A 20,783-nucleotide genomic window follows, 5' to 3' on the forward strand; every position below is an offset into this window, starting at 1 on the left:
GGAGGATGTGCTGGAGGTCACATCTAAGGAGCACTGGCTGGTGTTACTGGACTTGCAAAGTAGGAAAGATAAGGAAGTGGTTTCAGAGAGCTTCTGATTCAGATATATTTGTATAAGAATTTGGTCCCAAAATTCAGTCAGGAAAATGTTCATTATGGGGGGGCTTACTTTGCCTTCATCCCTTAATCTTCTTTTGGAATATATATCATAAAATAGGTTGAAACAAATAGTATTCTGAAGAGACCTAGAAACAGAAAGATTCAGACAGAGTTTCATGGCCTGATTTCTGTCCACAAGTCAGCTCTAAAAAGCCAGTGCAAACTTCCAGACACTGTGGCTTTTCACTTCTCTAGACAACCTGGTTTCAGAGCCATATCCAGCAACACAATAAGCAAGAGGTAAAGCACAACGGCTAAAGAGAAAATAAACATGTATCATAAAATACAGTGATTGCTCTCTAGTCATAATGTTCCAACCAAACAAAAGGGGGAAGGAGGGTATCAATAAACATCTGTGAATTCAAATTCATTTTACTGTACTTCCCATTCCACCAGAGAAACAAATAAAATGTTGCATTTTGCTTCCCTGGTTTTCTTAACTCTGAAAAGGGAGGTTTCATGGATAATCCAGAGTAATATTCAGCTGTGAATCCAATTTATGCAGTGGAATAGGATTAAAAAAGGAACAGAAGGTCTGGATTCTGAACCTGCTGTAACAGTTTTGATTTGAACAGAACCCAAGTCTTGAAATGGCTTGTTTTCCACTTCTGGTTTGGAGCTGGTTGAAATACTGCCACAGTAGCACTTCCTGTAATATTTTAGTCCAAGATCCTCATTATTTGGAACTGAACTCTAAAGATTTTGGCACCATGAAATCCAAACAAAACTCTGTTCCTGACTCAACTGGCCCAGAAGTCAACCCAAGCTTAATCTGGTTCTGCATCCAAATCCAGCTTCAGCCCATTTCCATTGTTACATAGATAATGCCATAATACCACCTCTAGCCTCAGGATTTATGATGCCCCCTCACAGGATGTATATTTGTGTGTAAATACATAAATCACATCAGATAAACAAAGCAGACATGCCAGAAAACAGGAGGGGAGGGAAGAGGAGAGATACCTACCAAGCAGTTTGTCTCTAAAGTGCTGCCAGTTGTGAAAGGACTCGTCGTGCTAATATCCCCTCATTCAGACTCTTACGGGCATGCTAAGAGCATGATGGCAGGCAGGCAGTGCATTTAAGTGCTGTTACTGAGGCCCCCAAATATTGACAGAGTGCCAGACTCTGAGAAACTATTGATGTATGCAGCCGGCCGCTGCTCCAGACACCTCTCAGACAGAGTCTTTAAATGTCACAGATTAATGAATTTTCATGAAAGGGAGAATGAGAGAAAGAATAAAAAAAAAATTATATCCCATAGCACCAACATGAAAGCATCTTTTATCCCTACACAAAATTCTGCCCTCAAGCCTCAAGATTCCTAATAGATTATAACAGATTGTAAGTCGGCATGAGATACGGGATGGAGGAGGTTAGACCCTCTGGATCACGCAGAGCATCCTCAAACAAAGCCAATATGCTTTGTTTGTGAGATGTTCACTTACAAAAAAATAGTGAAAGTCAAGGATCACTGAGACTTCTGTTTCATTTTAACCTAAACCACAAGTTACAAAACTTAAGGGGGAGAGTTGGTTAAGTATTTTTTGATCTGAGGTACACATGATGCCAAACTGCAAAATTGTGCTGTTGACTTTGAACAACCCTAACTTTACAGACATTGAGATAGACAGATGTACTTGGATCCTCTCTTAGTATTTGATCTTGTGCTTGATCTTACTCAAGAAATTGCCAAAGTTATGATAGAACATTTTTATGCCATCAGATAAACCAAGTATGCTGATTATTTCTCTTTTTTCATTTATATCAGGAACTCAAATATGTATGCAAGAACTTCAAATATCATTAAAATGTAATAATGCAAAATGCAGTTGGAGTGTAAATGACAAATCTATGCATAACACATCACTTAAAGAGGAAGGAAGTGAAGGGATGATGCAGATGATGTATGCAGAGGTAAAAATGGGTCATTATACCCAACCATGTTAAAAATACAGCTTCAGTGAGTCCCCTCTCTACCAAGCCACGAGCCATTTTCTCCCTCTTTCCCACAGTTACCGATTCCTGCAAGGCTCTACTGCCCCCACTGCCCCATAGCGGTCCTGTAGGATTTGTTTTCAATGCAGTGGCAGCAAGTGGGGTGAGCACCAACATTCCCAGCTCCTTGCTGCTGCCTCCTCCCACCTCAGAAGCACAGCATCACCTCAGAAGAGATATGCTCACAGCACACCTCAGAAGACACCAGTGACTGGGAAATGGAAGCTGGTGCCACAACAACAGCCAGGCCAGCTGCAGGAAAATCTGGGCAAGCTGACAGCACCCTGACAAGCAAAGGGAGTGCTTTAAGAAAAGCCAAGTGGCAAGACTCTGTGGTTTTCCACTCCACTGGACCAAGTTAAGAGGAGGACCATGAAGATGTTCAGAGGGCTGGAGCACTTCTGTGATGGCAGACTGAGATAGCTGGGATCATTCAGCTTACAGAAGAGGAAGCTCTGTGGAGACCTCAGAGCATCCTTCTGGTACCTAAATGGGGCTGACAAAAAAGATGGTGAGGGACTTTTTATAAGGGCATAAAGTAACAGGGCAAAGAGTAATGGCCTTAAACTGAGAGAACATAGATTTTAATTGGATATGAGGAAGAATTCTCTATGATGAGGCTGGTAAGGCAGTGGCACAGGTTGCCCAGAGATGTTGTGGATAGTCCATCCCTGAAAGTGTTCAAAACCAGGCTGGATGGGGCTTTGGCAACCTGGTCCAGTAGAAGGTGTGCCTGCCCACGGCAGAAGTGTTGGAATTAGATGATCTAAAGATCCCTTCAAACCCAAACCATTCTATGATGCTATGATTATTGTTGCAGAAAAGTCAATGTTCTTCACTGAAAACTGTTCTCCTCAGTTCCCTCTCTCTCTGACCAAATGAGGCTTTGCTCACCACAGCATCTATAAAATCTTACCATAAGAACAGGGACTAACATGTGCAGTGTTCAAGAGGTGCTTTTTTTCACATCATTTTACCAGTCAGGTTATTTGTGGCAACCTTTGCCAAAGAAAAAAAAAATCAAAAAACAAAGCTGCCTTTCTGTGTGTGAAGCCAAGTGGAAACAACTGAAAGGACTTCAATGGCAATCTACAGCTCATCTGGCAATTAACTGTATCAGCCATTTGTGTTAACCACTCTTGTCACCACCCAAGGACCCAGCATATCCTCCCACCACAGATCCCATGACCACCAGAGTTGTAGCAGGGTCTCCAACACCATTTTCCATTAATCTGGATGAAGCAGCAAGCAGCCATCCTTTGCCAACAGCCAGGGAGAAGACAGAGCACATGTGTGTGTAGGAGGGGACAACACAAATGACTTATTAAGCACAGGAGAAGGCAAAATGTCAAAGCATTTCTATTCTGAGAAAATTTCTATACAAACAAAGCAAAAGAAAATCAATATGGATTTTCACACAGAGAACTATTTTACACATCATTGCAAACTTACTTTAAAACAGTTGGTACTCTTTCGTCAGGACATTTAAAGAGCTTGTCTAACGTTACTGCCTATTCTGGCCTGTTATCTCTCCTCACACAGCCCTTTTCTTTTCTCCTTTCTTCCCCTCTCTTTTAAAAAAATAATAGCTGAGGAGCTACTACAAAGCACTAACCCAGCTTTCAATCTGTCCAGTATCACATCTTCAGCAAAGGCCAGCACCGATTAAACTGAAGGAAGATGTAAAAAACCTCAGCATTTCCCTTTTACAAAAGCCTTCATGTACCTCAGCAGAGATGAGCTTCAGTCTGAAGACTGAAGTTGAGCGTTGGTTGGGATGATGTCCGAAGCACACAGAGAAGCCCAAGTGCCCAAGCTATGAAGCTGCTATGAACTTATGCAAAGCCCTGCCTTCGTTTGCAAACAATAGAATACATAATAAGCCTCGTCCCTGTTCCCTTTGCATGCCAACATATGAACAGATGTTCCAGTTCCATAAAATCTGCACCATCTAGAAGACGGGGATAGCAGAGGTAGGCAAAAATTTAGAAAAACTGGAAGTATTAATGATTGCACAAAATTTATCATAGAACAGAAAAAAGCATAATACAATATGCACAGAAAACCGCAGTTGCAAAGCAGTGAATAGAAACAAATGTGTTACAAAATTAAAATTATTAAGCCCTTGGAAGTTCCTAAGTGGAACCTCCCTCACCAGTTTTAGGATAGTACCAAAGGACGTTTTCCTTTGTCTCATCTTATTTCTTTGATTGTCACCATAAACTTTATATCAATTATTTAATTTCTGTTAGTAATTTCTGACTGTCTGTCTTCTGTCTTTTTCTTTCCTTTCCTCTTTGTGCATGCCTGTGCATACATCACAGATCACAACCAGCTTACACCTCCGCCTCCTTGTTAAAAGTCCCACCTCTTCTGCTGACTTACTGCACTCTTAATCAAAAGGGCAGGAGGAAGCCGCCAGGATTCATTCTTCCCCCTCTCTCCTTCTCTTTCCCTCCCATTTTTCAAATGGCACAAATGTCAAACTTTCTAAAAGGATGTTTGGCATAGCTGAGTTCAGTCATGTAATGTACAAAGTCGGTACGATCAAAAGGTTGCAGGGCTGCCCACTGCTAAAGAAGAGAGGGAAAAAAGGAAACAGGGATCTTTTCTGAAGTGTAAAAGAATGCATGAGACAACTGTTGCCACTGGAAACACCATGTCTATTAGCAGCAGCCGTGGGTCTGAAATCTGTCCAGAGTCCAGATTCTCTGAAAAACGGGGCTGTTCTGGTGCCATTTTCTGCCCATGAAGAAACAGAGACAGACACAGCCATGGAACTGAAGACTTCTTTTCTTTTTTTCCTATGTGTTTTTCATCATTCTATGGAAAACAACTGAATCTATGTGGAAATAATAGCAGTTAGTTTTGTAGTCCAAGTTGCTGAAACTAATCAGTTAGAACACAGATTCACCTATCAAAAATACATTGTCTCTCTGGTATTTTTGTACTGCTACCTTTCACCACAGTATTTTCATTCTTATTCTATCCACTGCTGAAAAGGAGAACAAATTATTCCTCCCTTCTACATATCTAAGATTGTTATGATTTTGTAAGGTTTGCAATTGTAGAGCACTTCTCAATTGCTTGTTGGCATCTTCCTCTACATTTCTGACGCAACTCTTCTGGATTTATTCATCTGTTTATTTGCTCCACTCTGCTGAGCCCTTGTGAAAATGTTTGCATCTCCTCACCCGACATCAGCATTAGAGAACAGTCCAGTTATGCCACGGGCTCCTGCAAAACATCTGCATGCCCAGTGGTATGAAAATTGGTGGTCAGAATACTCAGCATGAAGGATTTCTCCATGAGCTCAGACATAGTTTTCTTGCCAGAAGATAACCCCAAAAATGTAGACGAAAAAGCTCATTGTCAATATCCATTTAATAGAAAAATCTTAATTATAGATAGCTTTCAGTCCCAGAACAGTAGACGGGAACTTGAGATTAATTCCCCCTATGACAAAGTATGTGAACAATAACCAGAATTTGTAATCAATACCCAGAGGAGAGAGCATCCAAATTGTAATGGGGATTTGGGATTCATTCCCAGAGGGTGTAATATATGATTTGGAACAGGTAGACTGGGATTAATTTTTGATTATGAAATATTTGAACAGCAATTTTCAACTTTTAATGAAGAGGGGATGTGGACACCACAATTAGTATAATTTCTAAGTCTCTCCATCATATTTCAGGAGACAGATGATAGATCACAAACAGCTGTTTGGGTCATACACAAGTTAATGTGGGAGTGCCACCTAAAGGGAAGAGCACTAGGATGAGACTGTGGAGAAAGACCGGCAAAGACCAGAGTTGCACTTTCCCCATTTCTAATAAAACTTGCTTATTGTAAAGTCTGCATTAGAAGTAATGATTCCGTGTTTGCTGACTTTACATGGACAATTGTAAGTCAGAAAACATCAGTATGGGAACATGGTTTTTCTCTTACACAGGGAAAAAATATAAAGGTGCTCACAGGAGAAATAATTCTCACTCTGAAGGAAAATTTCAAGATAAGAGTGTACAAGGTAAAAGATATAGAATCTCACCATGTCTTGGTGGGAGAATACAACCCAAATTTCTGAAGTCCCTTAGAATATAATAAAACAGATAATTGTTTGCCTAGAATGAAGATAATGAGTAAGCTGTGAATCTTACCCTTTTCTGTTAGTTTTCCACAAAATAATTTTCTTTATGTTTTCCTCACAGGCCAATGAGTAATTTTAATGATTATAAGCTGCAACTGTAGCCACGTAAGACAAGACAAATTTTCTCTATCTGCATATCTTGCCATTTATGAATGACTACAACAAACTGATTTTTAAGGAGACAGGTTTATTGTCACAGGGGTAAGCAAACCTAGCCTCCTAGTCCAGCATTCAGTACTGCTCAGTTGGAAGGAAAGTATCCAGAAGGAAAATGTCTTGCCCTGAAACAACTGATGGCAGTTCTTTCAGAAGCAGGAATAAAGATGAGATGAACCAAAATCCTGTTTCAGCTCGACACATAATTCATTCTAATTTATCTTTTCAACCCTGTAAAGTATTTTAAAAGATGCTCTAAATTTCTGAAATAGAAGATTTGCCTCTTCCATTTTATGCCTGCTATGGCAAAATTTTGGGTCTTTCACTGAAAAGAGAGGAAACAATTCTGGTTCCCTGTGGGCCCACTCCTCCCCTTTCCTCTTAAGCCCCCAGACCCACATCTACACAAGAATCATTTCCTAAGTCTCCAAAATTATATTTAAGTATGCTGTCTCTGCCAGACCTATTAATCATAAACTTCTTCTCATTTCATTTCAGTATTAAACTCATCTTGTTCAAATCTCTAATTTTCCACACTGACAGAGAAGTTCTCTATACATCATTCAGTTCTATTTCCTAGATATGTTCAGAATTACAAAATTCATTCAAGCCCATCTGATCTCTTCTCACTAAACCTTCTGCCTTGCACTGACTGACAGAGAAGAATTAGCCTTCCTACTGTCAGGTATACATCTTTTCCTCACAAAAATATGTGAAAACATCCAAATACAGCTAATGACTCCGCTTGCCCTTGTACTTGTGTCTTTGCTCTACAGAGCAGTCATTTTACAGAGCAGCAAGCCCCACTGACATAGTATCAGACCGACTACTAATATTTTTAAAACAAAACCAGCTGTAGCTGCCTGGCAGGGTACCACACACTGAAAGCAGCAATAGGGATGAAGTGGTACCATCAGCAACCCTCATTCTAGTAGAAGCAGGAAATCTCACACTGAATTCATGCTACAAAGTGACACTGCTGAGCCTAATACATCACAGGTCATTTTAAGTCATTAAAAAGTAGGATTTGCCAACTACAATTTTCCTCAGCGATCCTATCTAATATAAAACCCAGATGCAGATCTTATGGTTGGGAAGAAAAAGCATGTCAGATATTTTCTGCTCTTTCCCTGCTGCAGTAATGTAATCTATCTCATTTCTAACCCCGTGCCACAGCTTCTCTCCAGTTTTACAAAGACACTGCAGCAGGATGCCAGCAAAACAAATGATAGTCTTGCTCTATACCAAATAGGAGATGGAACTAGAAGAGCACTCAAGCCTCTCTCTGTGGTTTTTTGTTTGTTTGGGGTTTTTTTTCGGGGTTGTTTTTTTTTTATTTATTTTTTTTTATTTGTTTGATTGTTTGTTTGTTTGTATTTGTGGATTTTTTTTGGTTGAGCCAGACATTCAGCAGAAACGATTATGCCATTCCCAGAAGATACATGTAACAATAAGTTTGGTGCTTCAGAGCTGAGACCAACCCCTACTCTGCTCTAGGGTATCGCTGCTTTGAAGGCTCTGGGTCCCAACAGTGAGCTTCAACCCACAACATCACTGGGGACCTGCAGAGCCCTCCACTCACACACCACACACAGGCTGCAGGAGCCCTTCTGGAGAGTTAATCACAGCAGCTATGGCAGGCAACTCAGAGCCAGATGGGCTCCATCAGGACACGGTGTTAGATTAGTCACATCACCAGCTTCTGCCTCAGTATCCCCAAGTGTGAATTAGTTTTTGGCACCTACAAGTTAAGAGGGTGGCAATTTTAGAAGAACTGTATGTTAGAGAGACAGATCGATATTTCATTTTAAAGAACAGTTTCTATTCTACTATACTTTTGCTGATTTGAAAGAAAACAGACTGTTGCAGTATTTTTTGACTAAAAACCTGTAGCAGAAATTGTTACAGTCTTTTACAACCAGAATCTGGAAGGGTGTCCCATTGTAATATTTTCAGAGAAGTTGTGCATGCAGTATGTATGTGCATATGGTGTTTATGAATTGTTTTTTAACTTTAGATATTTTATTCATTTTTCCACATGGTGCAAGTAGAACACACATCTTTGTTGGACAGACACCAACATAGTAACATAGCTTTAGATTTCAGGCACTTAAGACTCAGTGGGACAATAGGCTATGCTATCTTCATGCCAGGACATCACGTTCTGAAATTAGGATGCATGCCATCAGGCAGTTCATATCTCTCTGAAGATACTCAGCCCTCAATACATTCAGTTATACTAAATGAAGGAAACTGTAACCACTTCCAGTTATTTCATACAGAGATAAGGACCATGAGAACTTTGTGTCTTGGCATACAACATCTTATTTTGATTTCACTGTACTGTGGGATCTGCTGTTATCCACAGTTTGTGGACTTCACTTTTTTTTTTCTTACTTGGAGCATGCACACAGCCAGAGTAGTAACTTCAGTCATAACAAGTTTCAGAAGTCCCTAAAGCAAAGGGAAGGGGGTGAGGAATGGCACAAAAAGACCTGGCTAGAGCTTCTCAGGACAGCAGCAGAAAGAGCACAGATGCTACTGATACTTGCAACCCTACCCCCAGAGCCAGCAACGTGGAGTTCAAAATTCACTTTTGTTTGCAATGTGGGCATACGTGTAAGCTGCTTTCGCAGACTCATGGAGAACACTGAAAGCATATTCTGCAGGATAACTGCCTATCCAGACTCACTAGTGCTCAAAGTCAGATGAAATGCAAGTGTGAACAGCTTACCTCCAGAGTAGAAAGTCTCCCTTGCTACTGCAGACTGCCATGTCTGATAACTATATAAACCTTGTTTATTTAATTTCAAAGCTCCTGTTTCCCTTAAGCTGTACCACGTTCTCAGGAATCAGAAGATGGTGACATTTAAGCAGTACAGGTAATGATTTAATTGCTTTTCCAGGGAAAAAAGCTAGGTTCAAAAGCAAAATGAAGTTTCCTGTATAAAGAATTGAGATATTAATATTATAACTGAACATTTTTTAAAATTTAACATTTTAAACCATGATTCTGTTAAATTAAATGTAAGAAGGGACAAACCAGTTCAGAGAAAACACGTAAATATTAATTCTGTTCCCACTGGTCATTTAACACCTATCTAGTACCCCAAGGTCTTGAAAACACTGGGTACAAAAATAGTTCTTTACTACTATCTAGAAAAAAAGATGAGGATAAGGGAAATGAAACATTTACATGAAGTTGAGATGCATTGGTTTTCAGACAGACAAACTAAAATGCCTACACTGGGTATCTATGGCACACAAAACTTATCCACTGTCCTACTGGAAGTTTTTCCCAGTGCCTGGCTTAAATCTGAGGTTTCTTGAAAAGCTCTAATGAATGGTTAACTATGCTTTCCTGATAAAAAGCAAATGGTTGCCGACTTCACTTTTTTCTTGAAATAAGTCCATGTGGATGAAATATATGAACTTTTATCAATGCGACTGCTGCCTGTGCGTTATTTAAATGCTAAAATGAAAAGGGGGGATTTTTTTTTTTTCCCACTCGGGTGCAGCAGGTCCCACCACGGGGAAGGTCAGCCCTGCTCTGCCGGGCACAGACGTGGGGCAGTGCCAAGCCCTCTCCTCTCACCCATCCCCTCTCCTGCTCTGCTCCCCCAGCAGCGGCGCTGCTGGCAGTAATTCCAGCGAGGCGGGGAACAAACAGCGGATGTGATGGAGCCTTGTGGATCGCAGGTGGCACAGAGCACTTATCTTCACCCGCGCCAGGGAGGGTATCTACAGCTCAGGAGTGGGAAAGGTCAGCTGTGTCAGCTACGACGGCAACAAGCAGCCTGGGCAGGGGACACGCGTGTGCTCAGCTCTCGCTGAGGCGGGGGAGCTATCCGCGGGCATCTCCCACCTTGGCCGGGGCTCCCTCTCCTCCCCCGGCCTGCCGGGACCGCGCCGCTGCCAGGGAGGGTGCCAGATAACGCCAGTATTTTGGAAATGCTCTCTCGCGAAGCCACTGAGGAGATTTATTATTTATAGGCAGAGGGATGAAAACATGAAGTGAGTTCATGGGGGCCCGTGTGGGGAGGGCCAGTTGCTGCCAGGCAGTAATTTCCCTCTGAAGTTCCTATGACTTAAATAGCCACTTGAGCTCTGCTCTTGCAGTTTATGATGTCAATAGAACCCCTAAATGAAATTACAGCCTTCTGATACGCAGCGGGGTAGCTTTTCTTCACTGTGTAATACACACGGCCAGAAGAAATTGCACTATACACAGAGTTTCACTAAAGCTGGGTTTATCATAAGAATGTTCCCACTAAAATATGATTAGGCTTCTTGTTTGCTGGATAACACTTCTAATGAATCAGGGTATGCGTGATAGCCATGTTTTGTGAACGCAGACATATACCCTGAGGTGAACTGGGCACTCCACTGCCTCCAAGCACCAGCTATTTCATTTCCACCATAATTTGCACCTGCTTTGTTTTGCCAGCAGCACAGACCCATGCTAGCTCTGTAACTTGCCTTGGTTCCAGGAACTGAAGCTTGCAAAGATGAAAAAACAAGCATGACAGCAATGGCGGGGATCTATATTCTGTATTTACAGACACTTTTATTTTTTAAGCATGCCTGAGCATGGCTAAACCTCATCAGTAGTCCTGTGAGGGTGGGGAAAAATTCTGCTTTTCAGATGGGTAAGTGAGAAATAGACAGAGGTAAAGACAATAATGATGCAGCTGGGATACAGATTCAAGTCTCCTAAAGCCTTTTCCATTTCTCTCCATTCTCATTATGCTACCCCTGCATTTCCCTTCTCAGCTCACGACAGGAAGAAAACCCCTTCATCTCATAATTCATAAACCTTGTTATTTCTTTATCTGATAATTAGATATCTGTGGTTAGTGGCTTCTTTACCTCAGTAACTTGCAATCCCTTTTAGTTTCTTAACTTTCCTCATCATATGACTTAATTCAAAATCAAGTTTCACTTTCTTTTCTGAATTACGGGAAGGCAAATTAGTGCTGTTTCAATGTTGTTACCCAGGAAAACAAGCTGTTGTTCAGCTTGGAAAAGAGAGGCTTACAATAAAAAATCAGAAAACGAATTGAGAATACCTTAAAACGGAAAATGTACTCAAAACAAGGCAGTTGCTTTTATGTACTTTTATTGCAAAAATTGTATCTGGATACTGCTTAAATTCTTGTACTTCTGAAGCATCTGAGTACCTATGAATCTGCCTACCTTTATCATTACATCTTTTTCTGTGCTTTGTTCTTGTCTGATGCAGTTAACACTCACAGAACAACAAGCATATCACATCAAACAATTGTGCAGAAAACAGTAATTCTCATTCTACTATATAAATATATATTCTCTTCCCCAAAAGCATAAACTGGTGGTTTGAACACGAGGGAAAGAATACAATTTTCTCCTTGCTTGCATCAGGCAAAGGAAGATAACTTTATCTGCAGGTAAAAGAGAGAAGTTTAACTTGGCAGTGTGTGCAGACCACTTTGAGATTACTAGTTGGAAGGGATGTTGTAACTAAAATGGCTACTGCTAGAAGCAAACAGTTAATGTATAAAAGAATGACCTTAAGTATTAATTTTCATTTTTTAAAAAAGCAACTATGATAAACTATTACAGAGTAGATAAAGGAGCCACTACTAATGAGACAATTTATCATCTTGCCATCCTAAAGTGTTCAAACAGACGGTTAGAATATGATTTGAAATTGCAGATTTTCACCCTAATGATTTTAGACCATAGACAAACCATTATAACCTTGGCCTACCATCAATAAGCAGCTTATACCATAATAAGAAAGACTGATGAATTTTTCCACATCACTATAAATAAATACATACCAGCAAAGACAAGTTCCTTTGCTACCAGAGAGATCTGGAGGATAAATAAATTAATGAAATAATTTAAACATGGAGATGTTTGGAGTATCACAGTAACTCTTAAAAAAAGAGATTGTTTTTCCGTCTTAGGGAAAGATGCCAGAGTGCCAGCCCTTGACTTCAGTATATCCAGAGAACAAGTGTTATACAGGCAGAAATTTGAAGTTTCAGACATTTAGCACTGTGCTTTGAGAACTTTCCATTTCAGAAGTACTTATGTCTTTCAGACTTACCCTGCCTGGAGGGAGAAAGTAAATCAGAGATAAGCTTCAAAGATCAGACCCAAAAGTGTGTGTGGGCGTTCAGTATAGCCCATTCAGAGAAGAGAAAAAAATCCATTATGTTTCTATCTGTGATGTGAACTGCCTGAAAGTTTGGGATGTTCTGATCTGTCAGCTGCTTTGAGTACACTGCAGAAAGGTGATGCAACAGCCAAGTTGGGATCTTAACATCAATTTAGTAAAAAGCTAGGACCATTTGGATTGAGGCTTTGATGTATGTAAAGGTTATTTCTATGTGTATGTAATACTCTTTACTGCAGGGATCAGCCAACTTAATTGCGGGTTTTGTTGAGAGCTGGTGATTTAGTTTAAGTTCAGAGAGAGGTCTGCAGCACCAGGGAATGAAGAGAAACAGCTAACCCTTGCTGCACAGCCCTGAAAATCGTCTGCAGTCAACCTGGGAGTTTGTACATGAAAAAGGAGGAGTTCTCAGTTCTTTACGGTTCTAATGCAAAACCAGATGGAACTCTGAGGTTCTTTCTGTCTTCCACTTGAAGTTTTCAGGCTTAGTAAAACTTGAGGCTGAAACTGAAGCATGGGGAGGGACTGACAACCCCACATGGATCAAAACCAACAAAAACATTTGAAAAAATTGCCAGGGAGCAAAGCTACCAAATTTTACATTACTTACTGGTTATAAAAATTAGCAATACCTTAATATGGGCTGGATGTGACTTGACACTGAGCTCAGTTCTGAAGTCAGTCAAAGCATCTGACAACCCCAGTGGAGGACTGCTCACCACCAGCCTCTACTGTGTAGAGCTCTTAGGACTTAGAATGGGCACGAAACCAGGGAAAAGGTATCTGGTATTCTTTGTATGTCACAGGTGACCAGCAGTAGTCAAAGAGGGGCTGGCTCCCTGGGTGTCACAGAGACAAGCTTCTTGAAACACCTGCTGAATAAATGCTACTCAAAAGCAAGACAAGGGTGAGAAGAATGCTGCCTAGTTAATACCCTGTGTGAGATATGTTGATTCCATTAAAGATATTGGTCTTTTGCCAGGGACATGTTTCAAAGAGAGGATAATAACTCAAAATACAAATATTTTGACTGCTACCCTCTGTTTCTTATATGTCTACTTTGTTAGAAGTAGAAAATGTTAGTCAAGAAATGATTCATTTCTTCAAGTCAGATAATATGGAAGATGATGAGGGATGAATGGAACAGCCCACACATTGCCCAGGCCTTCTTAAGCACTACAGCAGAAAAATATTAACAGAAGTGATATGTTCAGCAGGGCAGGAGAGGACAAAAGGAGACAATCTGGGCCTGGAGCTAGAGGTGCTCATCCTACTCATTTTTCTTTTTTTTTTTCTGCCTTTCCAGTGCAGCCGTGAGCAAATCACTGCAGCTTTCTAAGCTTTATCTTCCCTATCCAACAGCTGAAAATAATTCCAAGTACCTTGATGTTGGCTGAGACACTCAGTTCTTTGGCATCCAGGATTTTGTATATGAAGTTCTACAAAGTACATTTGTTTTTCTGACTCCCAGTTCCCCGTACAGACACAAAGAGAACAGAAGGGAAGTGAGAGAGTTAAAAAAGAGGGAAAAAAAAAATTCCAACCTTTCCCGCTCCCTCAAATGGACCAGCAGCCTATAAAACAACTAGTTCTTCCTATTCCCAGAGGTGGCTTCCACAGAAGCATTTTCTTTTACTATGCATCCACTGTAGAGTTTCTTTTCTGCTTGGCTGGGCAATCAGGTATTCAGAGCATAATGTAAATGCTCAGAACACAGAGGCATGAAAACTTGCCAGACAGAAACTCCAAGCGAAGGATTAACATTCCCCCTCCCCCCCCCCGACCGGCCGGACCGCCCCCCGCCGCAGCCCGGCCGCGCTGCCCGCCCTGTCCCCCGCTGGTGGCCGCGGGGACACCGGGGCGGCGCAGCCCCGCCGAGCTGCCCGCGCTCGGCTCGGCTCGGCTCGGCTCCGCTCGTGTCGCTGCGCCCCAAGCTCCGTATTCCTTCTGCGCTTCTCGCCGATTCTGTTTTCGTGTTAAAAAAAAAAAGAAAAAAAAAAAAAAAAAAAAAAGAAAAGGAAGCACAACAAACAACAACAAGAAAAAAACCCAACAAAAAAAAAAAAAAAAGACCTTTATTTCCTGCTTCGCCGCAGCGGCCCCGAGAATAGAAGCCTTGACACATCAAATTCTGGGAGCTCACCACTCACCAGGGCTGTGGTTCCTGGTCCAAGCAGTGACGAAGGAGAATCACCTCACAGTCTCTGGAGAGTGGCAGGGCTTGGCTGCGAAGCGCGCCCTGCGCCGATGGGCTTTTTGAGTTCGCTCTGTTCCAGAGCGAGAGCCGAGGCAGAGAAATTAGGGAGGGGAGAGGTGGGAAGGAAAATCACTGGAGCCTCTTACGATCAAACTTCCACTAAGCAAGAGGAAATGTCTTATAAATAAACAACAGCAAGAGAAACAAAAAAATCCATCCCGTCCTGCCAGAGGAATGTACATTATTGTCTCTTGACGGAAAACTTTACACCACACCAGAAAGCAAGAAAGCAGCCATTTCTCCTGAAGCTACCCTCCCTTGGGTGGGGAGGAGGAGGGCAATGCAAACTTGAAAAAAAAAAAATTGGGAAGTTCATGCGATTTCCCAGTAGACAAACAAAACTGTCCACATTCAACAGACGTCACTATTCCAAGGTTTCACACAGCACTAAATTTCTTTAGATCTGATGATTGTCACTCCACCATTAGGACACATTCAAGGAGGAAGTTCAAAGCAAGGGGAAGGAGGAGAAGGTCACAACATATGTAAGTGTAGATTCGTATGCATATGTTTCTATATTTATTTATGCATAACAGTGACATTTTATTCATTTTATGATTCATATTTATAACAATAATTTTATATATGTATTAAAAACTTGAGGTACATGAAATTCTCTTCTCTCGTACTTCCCCACAATTTTTGAGATTTACAGGTCAGAGTTCCAAGGTCATCATTCTCATCTCACAAGAGACTACAACTGTAACCTACTTAAAGCTAACTTGTTATTGTACTGCAGCTCACAAGTGACACGAGTTTGGTGATTTCAGTACAGTCCCTGGCTTTGCAAAAAACTATTGCGTGATTTGGCACAACGCACAGCAAATAGCAGTCTCTTTATGAGGAACTACAGATGGCAATTGAAAGAGTAATTCAAATAATTTATCAAGCACATTTAGAGACCTAGAATGGAGGATGGCCCGAGCCTAAGAGAAACCAGTATGCTACAAGTCATTATTAGCAAGCTGATTAAACCTGCCTCAGTAAAAGATCATAGATTGCTGATGGGAACTGAAGTGCTTGGTAGTTCTGGGTTTTGGGTCATGACTAGGAAAGCAGTGTACAGCAGGTGAGGACCTACTTGAGAGGAAAAGTGGGACAAAAGACTGAAAGACCATGAGATAACTGAAAATGCCTTGGCAATCTCAACATGAACTTCTGTTCTAGGGTACTTCACCATTTGAGAAAGAGATGCAGTGCTGAAAGAATCTAGTGCCCACCACAAAATTCAGCTTATCAAGTCCTTAAAAAATTCCTAATCTGTTGAATTCTTGAGGATTACTGTATTCACAAGACACAAATGAAAATATGTTTTTTTAACTAATTAGTTTTACATCTGTGTGTTCTTGCTGGCAAAGTAATGCTGTCATAGATTTTGCTAGCAACAGTTAGTCTACAATGTAGGTGGGTAAGGCAGAGAAAAGTTTAAGACTGAAGTATGGCTGAAAATAAAAGCCAAAAGCCTTTAATGCAAAATTTATAGTCAGTCACAGATTCTTCAGGTTCAGGTCTTTAGGAGAAGAGACTGTTAAAGCATTTGTAGCCACAATACCACAGTGATCTTAATGAAATAAAAGAAGGAGGCATTTCCAAGAGATTTATTGAGACAGAGCAGTAGAAGTGACATCAGTGACATAGCACTGGGAGAGCTGTGGGGGAACGGGAGTCTCATTGATCTTGCCAGATTAATTGGCAAATTGTCAACCTGACCATCCAGCTCATAAGAGCAGATACCAAAGAGGGCCTTGCCCTGGAAGGGCAGTGGATGACAGAGAGAAGCTGTCAGCTGATCTGACCTCACTAAGAAATGCTTTGCTCATTTACAAATCAGCTCAGCATTCATTTCTCTCACTACCTTTATGTTTACCAGCATTGCCAGAAATACTGAAGAAAACTGAGACAAATGTGAGCTCTTGCAAGTGAAACCTTATTAGTGAGAGGTCCAGAGAGCTGAGTGCTCAGAGAGCAGAGAGGCACACAAAGAGTAACGGAACAGAATTTAAAAAATAATTCCTGTCTGTGATGAGGAAAACCTTTAACGTTTTTAAGCAGGAAATACAATTAGGAGGGATCAACTGACCTTAGGTTCCCAATACTTCAGGAGATTTACATAGATGGAAGTGGGGGCAGTGTATGGCCCTCTGTGTTTAGTAAGACATTTGCTAAACAGTCCAGAGATCAATAGCAGACATTAAATTAAGCACTCTGGCATTCTTATTATTTAGTATCATTAAGCATTAAGGATGGCTGTACTGTGAACACAGGGAACAGAGAACCAAATGAAATCTTCTATTAAAAAAAAAAAACAAACCACAAAGTTTCTGAAAATTATACTAAACAAAAAAACACACGCAGTGAACAGATCATGCAATTATGATCAAATCTCAGCAAATCTCAGCAAATTCCAACTGTCTGCCTGTCAGTGTAGACTATTTCCATTACATACTTCGGGAGACTGAATTGTGCCATTCTTGCTTCACTAGCATTAACACTGGCCACAGCCTCAGAATGGCAAAATAATAAGAGCCAGGAGGACAAAAATAATTTTCTTCAGATTTTTTATTTTGACATTTCCCATTTGTGCCCTTTTTCAAAATTTTAATTTGGTAAAGGCACTTTTCAGACTGTCTTTTAACAGGTCACTAATAACTTGGGATGCAAGATCTCATATTTCATTTTTTGCTACTGCCACCACTAAATATTTCATTTACCTTGAGTACAGCAGACTACTCTGGAAGGTTAATTTATGATTATTTTTTTCTTTTCACTATACTGTTTACAAACTAGTTTTTGTGACTCATTATTTGCATTAGGCTAGTTTGATTCTACCTGTTAAAGTAAATTAATAGACTGCCTATCAAAACACTTTAATTCTTTAAGTAGCTCAGTGAGCTAACTGTACTGACTTCCATTTTTCTTGGGAATTTCCACATTTCCTACATGGAAATAACTGGGAGTCTTGGAGGTGGTACCTAGTTATAACACAAGCTTCTTCTGTATAATATTTTTAATATTTGCAACCATGTTGCGCACACAAATATAAATGTATACATTTGTGGATGTACATCTGTACATACACACTTACATACAAATAAAATCACCAGAGTTTTATTCCTTCCCCTGTCTTGGCTGTTAGTCTTTGAACTAGAACACCAAATGTGTTTTGCAGCAATTGTACCTATGTGCACACAGAGAATACAATAAACACAATAAAGGGTTTCTCTTCCTGCCTTATAGCAATATAGAGAGGACAGGCCTCAAAAAGGACGATGCTTTCCCCATCTCAGCAAAGAAAGAGAAAAGAACCCCAGCAGAAGAAGGAGAGTGCTTGGAGACCCTGACTTTCCTTTCCTCCCCTCCCTGCATCCCTCCATGAGCTAAAGCTCTGTGCTTAGAGAAAGGCCATGCTACAACCAAACCTTGGGAGCAGCTGCAGATAAGCACATGGAGGTTAATTCTTCTCTTTGCTCCATTAACCTCTGCGTCACCTTTGTGACACCCTCAAGGAAGAAAGACAGGAAGTCAGCGTGGCCATGAGAGCCAGGCACGTGCCGGCGGCCGGGCAGCGCTGCAGGGCGATGTTACCAGGGCAGGGCTGCCTCTGGACCCTGGGCTTCATGGGCTTTGGAGACCCGTCTGCTTTGCTCCTGCCACTTCTGCCTCAGCACTGAACACCTGCAGGATGCAAGTGTTGCCCTTTGCAAGGCAAACTTCATGGCAGTGCCCTGCACCTTCTCCCTCTGCTCGATGTTCCTCTATACAGCAGGAGACACACAGCCTTTGGCATGGGTGCTAACAGATGAGATAAACAGAGATGAAATAAACCTAGTGGAAAAGTCTTCTCCAGCTGTAGTGTCTCTACCTATAAATAGATATTCTCCTGCTGTCCTCCACATGCAAACACAGAGTTGAGAAATTATTTTTTTGTTGTTGTTTTCTTGTTTGGTACAAAGCAATTAAAATGTAACAACCTCTCAAAATCTTCCTTTATTTAAAAAAAATGGGTCACGGACACAGAAGCAGTCAGTCATGGTTTGGAGTGGGCAAGAAAACAATTTTCATTTGATTGTGCCCTTGTTTTTGTAACTAGCTTTTCTGCTGTGACCTGCTATACTTACCCTGTCTGCTGTGCTAACCAGCAACATGCCTTTTTAATCTGCCTTCCTGGGGTCTGCATTTGATTACAGCATTCATGTTCTATTTAGATTCTTTTGAATCATGCCCTGTGGTGCTAGCACGAAAGGTGTTATTTATAAAATGAAATTCTGTTGTATTGCAACTTGGATTCAAAGAGGACAAGCAATATTAAATACTTACTTTATTTAATAATATCTTGGATTTATTAACTCAATTTCATTACAAGATTAGAGACGGTAACCTGGAGGGGGTTATTAACTAATACACAGGCTTCAGGCAACTTTGCCCTATATAAAATAAAATAAAAATACATATATATGCATTTAAATTACTTCTGAGGGCCCAGATACACACCTGTGGCTCAGAAGTATGGCTTTCTTGATAAACAGTAATGCAGAGAGCTCTTGGCTGAAATCCACTAAGCTCATAGTCTCTTTAGGACAGTGGGCATCCACACTCAACAGTTACCCCAAGTGACCAACCCTATTTAGTTGGTTGCATCCCACGTGGGATGAAGTCTACCACTCAGCTGTGACAGAAGTGATGCAGACTACAATTACTTCAAACCACTGTGGGCAGCCCACCAGAAACCATGAAACTGTGCCAACCCATCTGCCCCTCCTTGACTTCCCTAGCACCTCAAGGCTTACATTTGTGAGCTGTTGCATGGCTCTTTCTCTCCCAGCATCAATCCTGCAAATTGCAGGACACACCGAAGAAGAAGCTTCCCCAAAGCATGTGGGGAGACTTGCAGGCAGCATGCTGTGTCTCCCAAAAAAAGCTCCTGAGCTTTGAAAGATTCTCTTTCCAGAAGACAAGGTGATGGAAAATTCCTGACCGTGCACACAATATGATATGAATCTATATTCTGATACTTAGCTTTTTTATGGTAACTTTAACAACATTTCAAACTAGTACATATTCTGTTCATCCAGATATGGCAGTTGAATTGAACTTCAATCTCTTCCCCTAGTAAGCTGCAGCACGTTTGTCAGAACCCCAGCCTAGGGACGAGGGCAAGCTTAGGAAATGCTCTGAGGGTTGAAAGCTCCCCAGGAGTACAAGAACACTGAGATGCAATTTTTTCTCCATTTCCTAAATAAAACTAACAAATGCTAATACACTATTAAATGCCTTCTCTCTGAAATACTCTATGACAAGAAGTAGCTTCTGTGACTTTGAACCTGTCAGGTCCACAATAAAGCCTGAATCTGACACGGGAAAATAGCACAGTATCAATGTCACAAATACTACAGGCAGGGAATTCCCACTTGGAAGTGTATGGCTGCTAAAAGCTTTCACCCCACATCTGTTGCACAGTTAGCAGTGAGTCACCTGCAGTCAGCTTCATTAGACCTGAAGTGTCACTCAAATAAGACAAGCTTATTGCTAGAACAAGAGAATTCAGATTTTTAAGCATTTGATAGATTAAAAGGAAAGTGTCACGATATGTTAAACGGATATTCAAATACTTTAGGTCTCAGTTTTCATCTGCTTACAGATCATATGCCTTTGCTTAAAGCTGCATGGTAGGCAGAGACCAAAAATAAAGGGCAAATTATTTTTTTCACTCGTGGTGTTGTTCATTGCAATGACTCAGTGAGGGATAAAATCCAGTGCATGAAGATCATGAAAAGACAGAAAGACTAATGGATTAAACCTGATCAGAAACAGATTTGAATTCAGAGTGATCTCTAAAATTCAGGGGAGAACACCTGGAGCATGGTGGTGCATGGATATTCCCAAGTGGAACTGCGGTTAAGT

General features: G+C 41.0%; 1 protein-coding gene across 18 annotated transcripts in view; it reads right to left on the reverse strand.

The window, feature by feature from the left end:
* The window catches only part of ZBTB20 (zinc finger and BTB domain containing 20), a 473,219-nt gene that overhangs the window by 166,926 nt on the left and 285,510 nt on the right, over positions 1 to 20,783 (reverse strand). The window contains exon 1 of one of the 18 annotated variants that reach the window (XM_039717824.1): positions 14,776 to 14,853. The exons of the other annotated variants lie outside the window; for them this stretch is intronic. The gene's annotated coding sequence lies outside the window, so the exon portion shown is untranslated. Of the gene's footprint in view, positions 1 to 14,775; positions 14,854 to 20,783 lie in introns of those variants that run through there. 18 annotated transcript variants of the gene reach the window in all.

This window comes from Passer montanus, unplaced genomic scaffold, assembly GCF_014805655.1.
Source record: "Passer montanus isolate IOZ18808 unplaced genomic scaffold, ASM1480565v1 scaffold39, whole genome shotgun sequence".
In the NCBI taxonomy this organism is placed as follows: Eukaryota; Metazoa; Chordata; class Aves; order Passeriformes; family Passeridae; genus Passer; species Passer montanus.